Source organism: Medicago sativa, chromosome 5 (genome assembly GCF_051527215.1).
Source record: "Medicago sativa cultivar Bolivia chromosome 5, Bolivia_mono, whole genome shotgun sequence".
NCBI classification, from domain to species: domain Eukaryota; kingdom Viridiplantae; phylum Streptophyta; class Magnoliopsida; order Fabales; family Fabaceae; genus Medicago; species Medicago sativa.
This window is the reverse complement of record NC_140753.1, coordinates 46,212,733-46,226,188: the sequence shown is the minus strand read 5'-3', so window position 1 is coordinate 46,226,188 and position 13,456 is coordinate 46,212,733. Positions and strand designations below refer to the sequence as shown.

General features: G+C 35.5%; 1 pseudogene across 1 annotated transcript; it reads left to right on the top strand.

Moving 5' to 3' along the window:
- The first annotated feature begins 8,658 nt into the window (after window positions 1–8,658).
- Window positions 8,659–13,275, top strand: LOC146922439 (putative LRR receptor-like serine/threonine-protein kinase At4g29180; annotated as a pseudogene). Its single transcript, XR_015011145.1, has 10 exons — window positions 8,659–8,798; window positions 9,121–9,195; window positions 9,282–9,353; window positions 9,432–9,509; window positions 9,828–9,974; window positions 10,597–10,826; window positions 11,534–11,660; window positions 11,795–11,857; window positions 11,974–12,166; window positions 12,707–13,275. The product of XR_015011145.1 is annotated as a putative LRR receptor-like serine/threonine-protein kinase At4g29180 (transcript).
- Window positions 13,276–13,456: the final 181 nt, after the last annotated feature.

The window sequence follows — 13,456 nt, the reverse complement described above, 5'->3', positions numbered from 1 at the left end:
GTCGGTGGTGGCACCACCGTGCTTTGGAGCAACCAAACCACTCCGTTTTCAAAAGTAATTACATATTTAGATATCCTTTCCCGCATTGAACACCAATCCGGTTTCGTAATTTTGAAAACAAGCATATAACATACTAGATCTGAACTAATAACACAAGAACGAAAACAAAAAAAAACTTCTACCTCGTTTACTTCTTCACTTGTTGACGTTTGTTTGATTCGATCTCGCTCTATCCACTTCCCGTTCCGATTCCGTTCTCGCTTGCTTCGGTTTGATGTCGTCGAGACTTATGGTAACTCACGGTTGTGCTCTTGCGATGACGGTTTGATTTGCTTGTTGTCGGAACTCACGATTCCTCTTCTTCCCTTGCTTCACGAACAAGAAGGCGGTGCGGTTACCTTTCTCTTTCACGTACACTACTCGGTTTCTTTCTCCTTTCACTATGACAACTTGTGCTTTGCTTTGACCAGTTGAATCTTGGCTTAAATGTTGGTGGATTCGGTCTAGATCCGAAGTGAATTTATTGTTGTAGTGAACTTCGAAAAAGGATGGTGTGTGATTCGGAATTGAATCGAAACGAGTTATGTGGTGTTTATATGATGATGTAATTGCTGTTGGAAAACGAAATTGGTATTATTGTTGATAATGACAAGTTTGAATGTTATGATATTGTTTGTGTTTATAATGGATCTGGAAAAAATTGATTAGTGTTCTTGAGAAATTCTTACAAGAAAAGGGTGTTTGATTCTGTTTTGATAGGCTGCCGTTTTTTGTGATGTGTTTGTGTGAAAAAGCTGGTGCGGCTGAAAAAGTCGGTGTGGGTTTTTGTGCACAGAGCCAATGATTGAATACGACGGTGTTATTTATAGTGGACCAATTAGGGTTGAATGGAATGAATGGACAAAAGACAAGACTGCCCTTAATGAAACTTGGAGAGAAAGAAAATGCTTTGGATGCTCTTTGGACCAATAACAACTTGACACATGGACTTGGCTTAAAAGAAACAACACTTAAAAAGAATAAAGAAAATATGTATACATATAAAATAAATTTTGTCACGTGAGTGACATGGGAAAGGAAAAGAAATATCAATATTAAACAAATAAAATAAAACATATGAGTTAACAAAAAAAAATAATAAAATAAAGTAACAATAATAATAAAAATAAAGATAAAAATTAACACTACGACGACAAAATTACACGGCCTTGAATCACGAAAAAAAAAACAAAGTGGTCAAAATTTGGGGTATGACGAGAGGAAAAGAAGATTTGAATGATTTGGTGGGGAAGGAAGGAGATGTGCGTGAGAGAAGAGGAGAGAGAAGGAAGAGAAATGTTTTCCCAACTTAGAAAGAGAAAGAAATGAGAGAAATGGGATATTTTTGGTCCAAAATCATATAAATATCCTCTCCACGTGAAATTACCATATTGCCCTTTTACCATATTACCATATCCGCTTAACATAAAACATTCGTTGAGGTAACTTATCATAAACATGAACACTCGGGATTTGCCTTTTAACCGGAATCCTACCGAAATCCGGAGTTTTCCTGCGGTGCTTACTTGTAACTTTAGAACATCTTTTCATGCATACATGATCTTTCCTACTGCACTTTGCGAATTATGCCTCTTACATATATTACTCATATAGACGATTCCATGAATCTCTTAATGAGTCTTAAGAATTCTTTCGATCTCAATGCAATCTCATTGCATCTTATCGCACCCGTACTAAGGGGTAACTCATATTGCTTGACATGAAGATGTGAAATTAACAATACCGTTCATTTGACATCTAACCACCAACCTCATGGTCCCCCATGCTCTTGGAACTTTCTAGCAAACCTACTTGCACATACATCAAACATTCTTAACATACTTCCGTGTATCTGTAGGATATTGGCTTCATACGGACATTGTCGTTTCCGTAACATGTGCATACTTTCATGTGTTGTCTCTTGTTAAATGATAACGATACGTGTTCTAGAATCTTTCTTGTAAAAAATTTCTTAAGCTTTGGTATTCGGGTTCTTGGAACGAATAGATACATGACTAAAAAGATTTTATCATTTTCAAAACTGAATTTGTAGTGGTACTACGGAACCACCGGACGAGTTTCTATATTTTGAAAAAGATTTTATAACTCGCCCCAAACTTGTCCACAACAAGTTGGTCCTGAAGTTTATACGTCTTAAGCGAGTTTGCTTAAAACGTATTCCATCGATTTCAAAAATATATAACTCCATGAGTTTTAAAATAAGCATCGTTCCTAAGTTCCTTAATACCAATTTTTAACTTTTAAAAGTTATAAAATCATGGCTTGACATGTCTTAACAAGTATCGTTTCCACTCAACAAGTATTTGCATACGAGAGTATGATTCTCATTGTATAAACTCGAGAGTTGCATCTCCTTTCATGATAATATACTTAACTCGAAAGTGGATTCTTACCTTCTTAAGCGATATACATGTCTCGGACACGCATTGTTGCATAACATAAATCATAGGAAATCCTTGGCCTACTTGACATTAACTCGTTCCTCTTCGGGAACACAAAACTTGATGCTCCACATTAACTCATTCGATTATCGCTTGAGCGTTAGTACCTTTCCGAAAACCGGTCATCATTCTTGATGCTTTGATTCTTTACTTGAGTCACGAAAGGTAACCTTCCGAGTCTTACATGTTTTCCATTATCATCATTCATGCATCCTGACCCATTCATATATGAAAACACTCGTCCTTCTCTTCTTACCTAGGTAAAGATACATACTTTAAACTTTTACCTTAACCCATGCCGACTATGTAATCATCCATACTTACTTATCACATCGAGAACTTCTTGCTTGTCTTGTGATGCTTCTTGTTAAATTTACATTATTATCCGAACATTCTTTCATATTAAAATAACATGTTTCATGATTAACGATTAGCTTCCATGGCGCTACTCTGATCTCCACCGGTTGGCTTAAACTAATACTCTAATCCGTTTGAGTCATTGACACTTCAATTCATGCTTATCATTTGAATACTTACTTCTTGAACTATTCTCAAGATCTTCCATGTCGCAACCAACATCGTAACCTTACACTTGTCTTCACCGCTACCTCGCAAGATCGGAACTCATGATAACTTATCTTCTTTGAATATCTAGCCTGGTACCTTCGCACACTATATTTTGCTTAATCATACCAATGCTTGCTCGTTAATTTTCCTTTTGAAGAAAACTTCGTAATTAAACGCACGGGTCATTGATGTTGATGATTTTCTACTTTACAAATATATTGATTTTAGGCCCCGACCATTGCTTCGGGAATCATAGAACGAGTTGATAACACATACGTGTCACCAAACCTAGACTCTATTGAGTCTAGCCCGCTCTACGAGTGTCGTAGCAACCCGGTTCCTAGAAAATCTCTTATGATTTTTTTTTTCAAAAGGTCAACTTCAATCACCCATACGCACAAATCTTTCTAAAATAAATTAAACTTTATAATTCAACATCATATCGAGCCTTAGCAAGTCTATTAAGCGAAACATAGATTCGAGAGATACGTCATAATTACGAGAACCTTGTGATTTCTCATAACCTTGCACCACTTAAACTTCTTCTTCATACCTCATACATAAACATCCGTGATTTCCCTTCTAAATACCGGAACTTCTATATTCATGGTCTTGGCCTGTTCTTGACTCTGACACATTAACCTCCAAAGCTACCTTAAACCATATCGATTTCGTTGATGGTTGTCCATGTCTTTTCCTTGAAAATCGTAGGATATGATATGCATTCGTTACTTGATGTCATAAATTATTTTCGTCATATAAAAGATTTTTGTGAAGACATCTCCCCAATAATCATTGCAAACCATTGGAGCGAATTGGTAGAATACGGAAAATTTCATCCCGGAGCTTGCTATTGGTGAGCTTCTCCAACTCTATTTTTCGTAAAACATTCTTTTTCTCAAGCATACAATGCACATCATTCATTCCTATCATCGTGAAATGCTCTATATCATTTGCATGGCAACATCAACCTTTTTCCGATACAATTCTTGGCACGTCGGAAATCAATGCCTTAATCTGATAAAATAAATCTTTCTCCACTACGAATAGCTTACCTCATTACGTTGCCACTTACGCAACTTTCCAAACATACATGTCCTTAACTTCATTCACTTATGGGTACATGAAGTATCACTAACATCTTACCCAACTTTGTCGAAACGTTCCTTCTTGACACGTCTAACATTCCGGAGGATTCACACATCTACTTGCCTTGTTCACCGGCCACCTTTTGGCACGATCAAACTTCTTCATCACATACTTCGTTCCTCTTGGGTCCTATTTAGCTCTCGGGCATCTATTCTAATCGTTCAATGCTAAATTGAGTTGATCGAGCTCAACTAACATCAACAAATAGAACATTTACACGGAACCCAATGGTCCCACTACCTTAGTTGTAATTTAATGACCCAAGGCATGGTCGAATCGACTGCTACGATACCAAATGTAACACCCATACTAGACGTATCTAGAAAGTCTAGCACGCACGTTGAATTTAGTATTGGATACATTAAAATATACAATATAAAAAACTTCGAATGAATTTATATACAACAAAACACGTTCGTACAATAACAATACATCACATATTATCTTATCTAAAATAAATACATCCTTGAGATCCATATTCTTCACGCTTCGGGTACGAACGAGCTCTTGCTGAAAATCCATTCGGCTACTAGCTTGCCATCCATCACGATAATCTGAAACAAATAAGGATTGGGATGAGACATAATGTCTCGGTGAGTTCCCCTAAATCCTAGGCTATAGGCAACCTCAAGGGAAAACCTACGGTCACCACGTGTCTACATTACAACCTCACGGTTGATTATACGTGTGTGGGGGCTTGCATACTTAGACGGTAGTGCATACTAGAGCCGTCATAGTTTTATCTTATCTTGTTATAGGCTTCACTTCCTATACGTGTCATGGCGGTCGAGGGGGAGTCTAAAACCGCATTGCCAAGAATACACTCTATGTATCAAGGCCTAAACATAACATAATCATGCCACGATTCTAAACCGGAAGATTAGGGGAATCCTAAGATCGTCATCGGTATCATGTTCTTTACTTGTTCTATTCCATGCCTTGTACTTATCATGTAGCATCTAATGCTCTCATTCTTAAACATAAACTTGTATGGATTCACTCTTGCATAATCATGAACATAACGTAATCATAATCATATCATACATAAACGTATCTAAGTTCATTCATTATTATGTTAGCGTTGAACAAACAATTATCTTGGTTCATTTTACGGATAGTCCCGGGTGGAGTAACCCCGAGTACAATCCCATACATGACCGATGTACGTACATCGGACTCCCTCGGTGTCGTGCGGGTCCCTTGCGGCTTAAACTTGTTCCCCTTAGGTCGAGAACCTCCCGTATCCCCCGGCGTGGATAACAAGAGACACGAGCACCTACGTCTTGTTACTCGGTGACATGCGGGTCCCTTACGGCTTAAATCGTTCTCATAATGAGAACCCCTTGTATCCCACGATGTGGATATCAAGAGACATGTCACCTACACTTATTAGTCATGGTCTTGTCGTGCATAAGTTAAACATATACATACTTACTTGCTTATTACCTCGGACCCTTGAGTCGATCCGATTAGCGGTAAACTTATACTTGTTCATGTACATACTTAATCGTGGTGGAATGATTAACTAATCAAACCACATCTTATTATGCTTGCTAAACACTCTTATCATATGCGAAGAGTTTATACTTCGCGTCTTAGCATTCTAGGAGTCTTGCTAACTTGCTAGTTCTCAACGACTATGTCGAGGCTCTAGCCTTCCCCTTGCTTAATGGATAGTTTGCTACCCGTTTCATGACATGATTTCTCTCGTATGCCATGCCTTACTAACATGCTTAATACTTGCCTCGTATCATAAAAATCATGCTTTCATTGATAATCATTTAGGACCTTGGTTTGAGGGGTTTACATTCGTTAAAAGACACCACGAGAGAAAAGCTTGCGTCGCGAATCCCCACGCACACTGAAGCGAGCAAAACAATGGGATTTCTCCCTGTCTTACTCGCCTAGGCGAGTAGATTTCTTGGGGAGGCGAGCAGCAGCTCGCAGCTGCGAGTTGGGGGCGAACAAAACCCCCCATTCGCGAGTTCTAGCTCGCCATGGCGAGTAATTGCTCGCCGTGGCGAGTTAAGACAGTCCAGAACACTTAAAATTGGTATTTTTGACCCAAAAACCTCAAACCAAGTGTCTCTAAGCATATTGGAACATAATTGATCATATAAAACTTGTAAAACATGTATATGGCAAGAATTATCATGTATAACATTCATGGCATAAAAAGGGGCAACTAGACTAATACTTGAACCCTAGAATTTCATATTATTCATAATAGACATACATGGCATAATCATAATCCCAAAGGGTGGGAAGTCTATCTATGGAACTCACGTAATCATAATCTTGAAGCATCAACAAGCTCCAAGTTCCAACATGACAAAACCCTAGTTTGAGATCACTTGCTTCCTTGGCCCAAATCTTCCCTATCTTGATGTTTTTCTTACAAACCTTGGCATCATGATCTTTGCTAGCTCATCACTAATCCATTCCAAAGCTTCTTTCACCAAAACCCTAATTTCCAACCACTTCTTTCAAGAGGTGGAATAGAAGAAATCAAACATAATCCATACTTCCTTAAGCTTAAATAATCATAAGGGAACAAGTTTGGAAGCTTACCTTGAGAGGGTGAAGTTTCATGAAAGATTGGTGAAGAGGAAAAGAGATGGGATTACCTTCATGAGAGGTGGAAAAGGAAAAATCAATCCATAACCAAGTTTCTACTTGTACAAGAGACCATGAAAGAGCCATTTATTTCACTTGCCATGGAGGAAAAGAAGATTTGAATGATTTGGTGGGGAAGGAAGGAGATGTGCATGAGAGAAGAGGAGAGAGAAGGAAGAGAAATGTTTTCCCAACTTAGAAAGAGAAAGAAATGAGAGAAATGAGATATTTTTGGTCCAAAATCATATAAATATCCTCTCCACGTGAAATTACCATATTGCCCTTGCCTCAAGCGTGTTAAATCGACACCGATACTTTATCCGTATTAAGGCTGACATGTCATGAATTATTTTCCATTGACTTACTTTTCCATGAATTTATTTCATCTGTCACGATCACGGGTAGTATACCGATGTTGATAGTCGGGATATTACATCTGCTCTAACTGTTCTATTGCTATCATTTTGGTGCTCTCATTGTGTACATCATTACTGAAAATACCAGCCTCAATGACGTTCAAATTGTCCTCAAAAAGCTTCCAGATCTCGCGGAATTCTGCCATCAGGAATGATTTGATAGCAGGGGCGAATCAATGTTGCAGTGAGGCTGTGCACCCTAAACTTTTAAAAATTGCACCTATACTTCTTTAACTGTACTTTCTCTGCTCTAACTGCTATATTTTTTCACATTTTGAACACCCCGAGTTTTATATTTTGATGACTACCTAATATATGGTTTGTCTTGGGGAACGTGCCCTGAACATGGCTTTGACCCTAGCGCTGCTTTCACCTTTTTCTTCAACTTTCTGAGTATTTTCTTCTTCCAAAATTGTCTTGGGATAGAAGTTTCCAAACTTGTAATGTCTTCAAAGGTCTTTTGAATCTTCCTTTCGTGTCTTCCATTTCTCATTAGGTGTGTTGCCTTAGTGAATTACATGATGTTTCAATACAATACTTACAAAAACACCTGAGAATGTCTTGGTTTAGGGAAGAATTAAAATTACATGACTAGATATATGAAAATATTAGAAAATATCCCTTGAACCATGAGCAACTCCCTAAAATTCCTTTTTATTGACGAAGATCACTATTAAAACTAATGAAAGACATACATAAAATAACATAAGATGGCATGTTATCGATCATGCATAGTTCAAAGATTTCAGATTGTTTCATTAAAATTATTGAATTTGAACGTGCATCAATGACTTAATTTTGAAATTTCAATAAAAAAACAATGACTTTTTAAAGCCTATTCCTATTACAATCTTTGAAAGACATTATTGATCCATATTTTATGCTTTCAAATAACTTTTCTTGGATGCATGTCTAACCTAATCAATATGTTAGCATATTGTCGAATGACGGATCCACTTGACATATGAGCGTAAATGTTCTTTTTTTACTCGGAAGGATTGTGTTATGTATATGGTTCAAATATAATAATTCTACGGCTTAGAATTTATGAAATATTACTTACATTTATAAGTTATTTCATATTCATGCGTTGATCCTCGGAATGTTGTAAGTGTGAATCATGCATGTAGAACCTAAAGGAATCATTCATAGGTCAAAGATTTCAAAATAACTGATTGACTAAACCGTTGAATTTGTTCGAGGACAAACAAAGTTCTAAGTCGGAGAGAGTAGATAAGTGCCAAAATTCTGATAATTTACATGGAACTTATTAACTTAGTTTACAAGTAATCTAAGTAAAATTCCCCAATTAACTATAAATATCAAATATTTATAGTTTCTGGGCCACTTAATTTACTTTACCTATTTTCCCTTCATATTTTGTAGGAATTTGAGATTAATATCCTAGAATGAAAAGAGAAAAGATTATAAGTTTAAGCAATTCCGCTAAGAGAGCCAGCCAGATCCCAAAGCGACTCAAGGCAGAAAGTTCCAAAGTTGCCACCATTCAGAATACTGTTAAATTCATTGAATCTTGTCAAATTCATTGGTGCTTGCAAATCCTTTCAGGATACGTTGGAGTTAGAACACTATTTTGACATAGTTTTAGATCAAAATATTTTAAATCGTTGTGCAACTCATAGTAGAAAGAGAAATAACTCTTGACAAATAGTTACATATTCTTTCGTGAATTTATTCAAGTGAAAATATATTAATTTATAAATAAACACTATTGATCATGAAAGATTTAAAACACTCTTAATTTGGAGTGATTTCTTTCACAAAATTCTCCTCTCGGTTCCTTTATATATCGTTGTAGTCCATATTACTTTTCTTTTCACAATGGAAATTCTTTTTTGATAAAATTCAAGCAGAAACTTGAGCTCAAGCAAATTGTCAGGCCGGATAGATGATGCATTCTCTAAACTCACAAATTTAGAGATTCTGTATGTATCTTCTCCTATGCTGGAACAATATAGATGTTGTGAAGATCTGAATTGTCAAGACTAAAACAATAATTGTTATTTTACAGAGATTTGTCAAACAATGAACTGACAGGGAACCTTCCGGAATTTTTAGCACAATTACCGCGATTGAAAATCCTGTAAGTTTATGGTGATGTGTATGAGCATTTCCATATAAGGAAACTTTCCATGTCTCACATGTTACAACATTTTTGCAGTAATTTGTCACGGAATAATCTCACAGGTCTCATTCCCAAGTCTCTAAAGGAGAAGTCAAATAGTTCTTTGAAATTGAGGTTTGCTTTTGGGAGATATATAGCCACATTATCATATAATAACTTTATTATTGTTATGATGAAAACAGTTCTAAAGGCTTGCTCCGTTTTTTGGTATTCTTTTTTCTGCATTTTTTAAGCTTAATTTGTACAAAGTAACATCTTGCAATACCAATTCCAAACATGTTAAAATTTTAGAAGGTTTTGTATATCTTTTCCTTGTAGATATTTAGTTTGATTGTACACCAAATTAAAATTCTTCACTTACCATCAGCTGTATGATAACATTTTTTTTTTGGATAAGCAGTTGTATGATAACCAACACTTTCTTACATGCAGTTTGGATGGAAACCTTGGTCTTTGTCAGACAGGCTCATGCAAAAGCAATAAAAAAAAAATGGAGTGTTATACTAATTGTATCAATAGCAGCAACAGTTGCAGTCCTCATAATAGTTTGCGTTGCTGTGGTGATCTTGAGAACTAGAGGTATGTACACATGATAATTCTATAATGATAAGTGTTATGCTCATGTCATTGTGCATATATGATCATATTGCCGTTCATTTCGTTATGAACCATCAAAGCCTTGTTTGCAACTTACGAGGGAGGTGGATGGAGGGCTTTGGAAGGGAATTGCATGGTAGCAGAATTATGAAGAGGAAAATTGGATGATGAATATGTTTTCGATATTATATCAATAGAACAGTACATAATGAAATTTGTGATGTACATGTTTTGTTTAGTTTTTGGACTTTTGGCGGAATGTGCATAGAAGTTGAGATGAATCAATGGGGTGCTGTTTTGTTGATTTTGTTGCTCTGTCATGATGGTTCTATAGTGCTTGTATGCTGCAGTACTTTGGATAAACAACTTAATTTAACGCTTATAAAATACGGACTTATCATATAAGTGCTTGTTTATAAACTAATTTTATAACAAGATAAAATAAATCGAATTTAATAAGTTGAAAATAGTTTACGGACGTGTCATAAGTTGTTTCAATAAACTCACCTTACAAATAGTCTCGCAATTATGCTATGGTAGACAAACTCAGATAAACCAATTCAAACAGACCGTACTTAAAATTTGAGTTTTATTATTTACATAGGTCCAGGCCCAGCTATGTTTCCAAAGTCAAATAAGGATGAGCAGCTAAACACGAAATGTCGTGCATTTTCTTATTTGGAGGTTGTCAGTATCACTGATGATTTCAGACAAATGATTGGAAAAGGTGGATTTGGGAAGGTTTATCTAGGTATTATACCTGATGGTGAAAATGTTGCCGTGAAGACACTCTCTTTATCAGAATTGCAAGGGCATAAGGAGTTTATATCAGAGGTTAGATACATCAATGCATTAGCTAATATTTTCTTTATATTTGTGTTACAATAATATTTTATCATAACACTGAAATAGCCATCAATTCCATATTTATTTTACAAAATCTAATACAAACTCTCTCTCTCTCAAACATCAATCCAAGGTGAACAAATTTGGTGAAAGGTTAGAGATTCAAGTACAGAATCTTCCAATTGAATGCAAAATGAATTGGCGTAAGCAACCAAATTCACTAAAGCAATTCACATATACCATTGTGAGAAACAAATTCATGTATGCTATTAGGTGACGCATACATGAACTCATTTCACATGGATGTAGGTAAAGCCAATTCACATGAACTCATTTCACATGGATGTTGGTAAACCCAATTCACGTAAATGAAACAAAACTGCAACGCAGAAAACTTGTGAAAAAAAACTAAAACACAAAAAATTAGCGTGACAAAATTGGTTTGATCAATTTGACAATAAGATGAAGAGGAAGACAAACCAAGAAAAAATTAGAGGATCATAAAAACAAAATAAGATGAAAGTGGGAAGAAATAAGGGAAGGTAACAGTTGAAAAGTTAAAAAGAGTTGAAGGACATTTTCATCAAATTGTGGCGTGACTAAAAATTCATAGGGTCGTGCTAAAACAATAAATCATATCCTTTTCATTCGGACATTCTATTAATTTTTTTTCTTTCATGAACTTTGAAATGTAGGTAAATTTGTTGATGCCTTCTCATCATAGAAATGTGGTTTCTCTTGTTGGTTATTGTGCGGATGGTGGCATTAGAGCACTTATTTTTGAATATCTCCCAGGCGGGAACCTTCAGCAACGGTTATCAGGTATAATGTAATAGTCTTACAATCGTGACACCTTATGACTCGATGTATAAACAAACCAAATAAATATAATTTGTGCATTTTGATGCATGGGAATTTACTTGCATGTACAATTGCATAACTATAAACTTTGGCAGATAAAAACCCAAACGTTTTGGAATGGAGTGAGAGACTTCAAATTGCATTTGATGTAGCAAATGGTATGCAACTAATTTCAACCATGTCCATCCTTTTATATTTGTTTTCTTTCTGATGTAACCAAATTAAGGCCAAATTAATCATAACTATATGCGACTGATATTTATTGGAAATACAGGTTTGGAGTATCTTCATAATGGATGCAAGCCAGCTATAATTCACAGAGATTTGAAACCTCCTAACATCTTGCTAGATGAAAACACGCGTGCGAAGATTTCAGACTTCGGATTGTCTAGAGCTTTTGCAAATGACAGTGACACTCATATCCTAACTAATTGCTTTGCTGGTTCACATGGTTACATTGATCCTGAGTAAGTAAAATAAAATAAGTTCTCATTTATTATAATGTTTACTAAAAGTTCAAAAATAGCATTGTTCTCAAATTATTTTGCAAGATTTTTAAATATTTTTTTATTAAATTTATAATCAAGGTATGAGATTTAAAGAAGCAGAGCTATTGTAAATCTCTTTTTTGACCGGGGAGTATGGTGTTTGATATATTTCTAGAATGTGGTACCTAATTGAAAAGTCTTAAAAAGTCTAGATTATTCGACTTCGAGAAACATTTTCAAGTACCAATTATAGACCTGCATGGGTATTATTGTATTACGCCTATGAGATTTAGTGTCAATGACATTGAAGGATTCATCATACTACATCTCTCGTCCTACAATCAATCAGTAATTTCCTATTGTATTGCATCTTGTTCATGTTAAGAAACCGACCACTTGTCAAGTGCTGTTTTCCTATTTTATTTCATTTTTCAGTTCATTATGATTGTTATACGTGACATTAAAACTAAATACGATTAAAAATGTTACGCATGTAACATAATGATATATTATTTGCAGATTTCAGAACACAGGAATTCTCAATAAAAAGAGTGATGTATATAGTTTGGGAGTAGTTTTGCTGGAGCTAGTTACGGGTCAACCAGCGTTAATTGGAACACAACAATTATATTCACATACTACCTTGGGTTAATCGAAAACTCGAAATAGGAGATGTTCAAGGAATAGTTGATCCAAGGTTACAGGGTGAATACAATAGAGATTCGGCTTGGAAACTCATTGAGACAGCCATGTCTTGCCTTTGCCAGTTTGCAACACAAAGACCTGACATAAAAGAGATTGTCTCAGAGCTAAAGGACTGTTTGTCTCTAGTAATGCCGTTTGAAAGGAGTGCAAGCCAAGGGAAAAATTTATCAGTCAAGGGCTCTATGCAGATTGAAATCAATGAATCAGATATATGTGGTCCAATTCCTAGGTAGGGTTGTTTGTGATGCAGCTCATATTCTCTGGTTTGCAATGATATACTCAATCTTCTATGTATTGCATATTGTTGGTTTCCTCTTTCTACTTCTATTTGGATTTGTTCTTCATGGATCTTTTAATTTCTTAATAGAAATCATTACTTGGTTTTAATTTCATGTTACCCTTCATAGGTTATATTATCAACCAAAACAAAGTTATTTATAGGCTTCGGTTTTTACAATTAATGAAAACTACTTATTACTTGATATTTATTAAAAAAACAATAAAATAATATGATATGTTAATGAGTTGAGTTCACGGGTTCAAAATATTAAACCTGCTAACCAA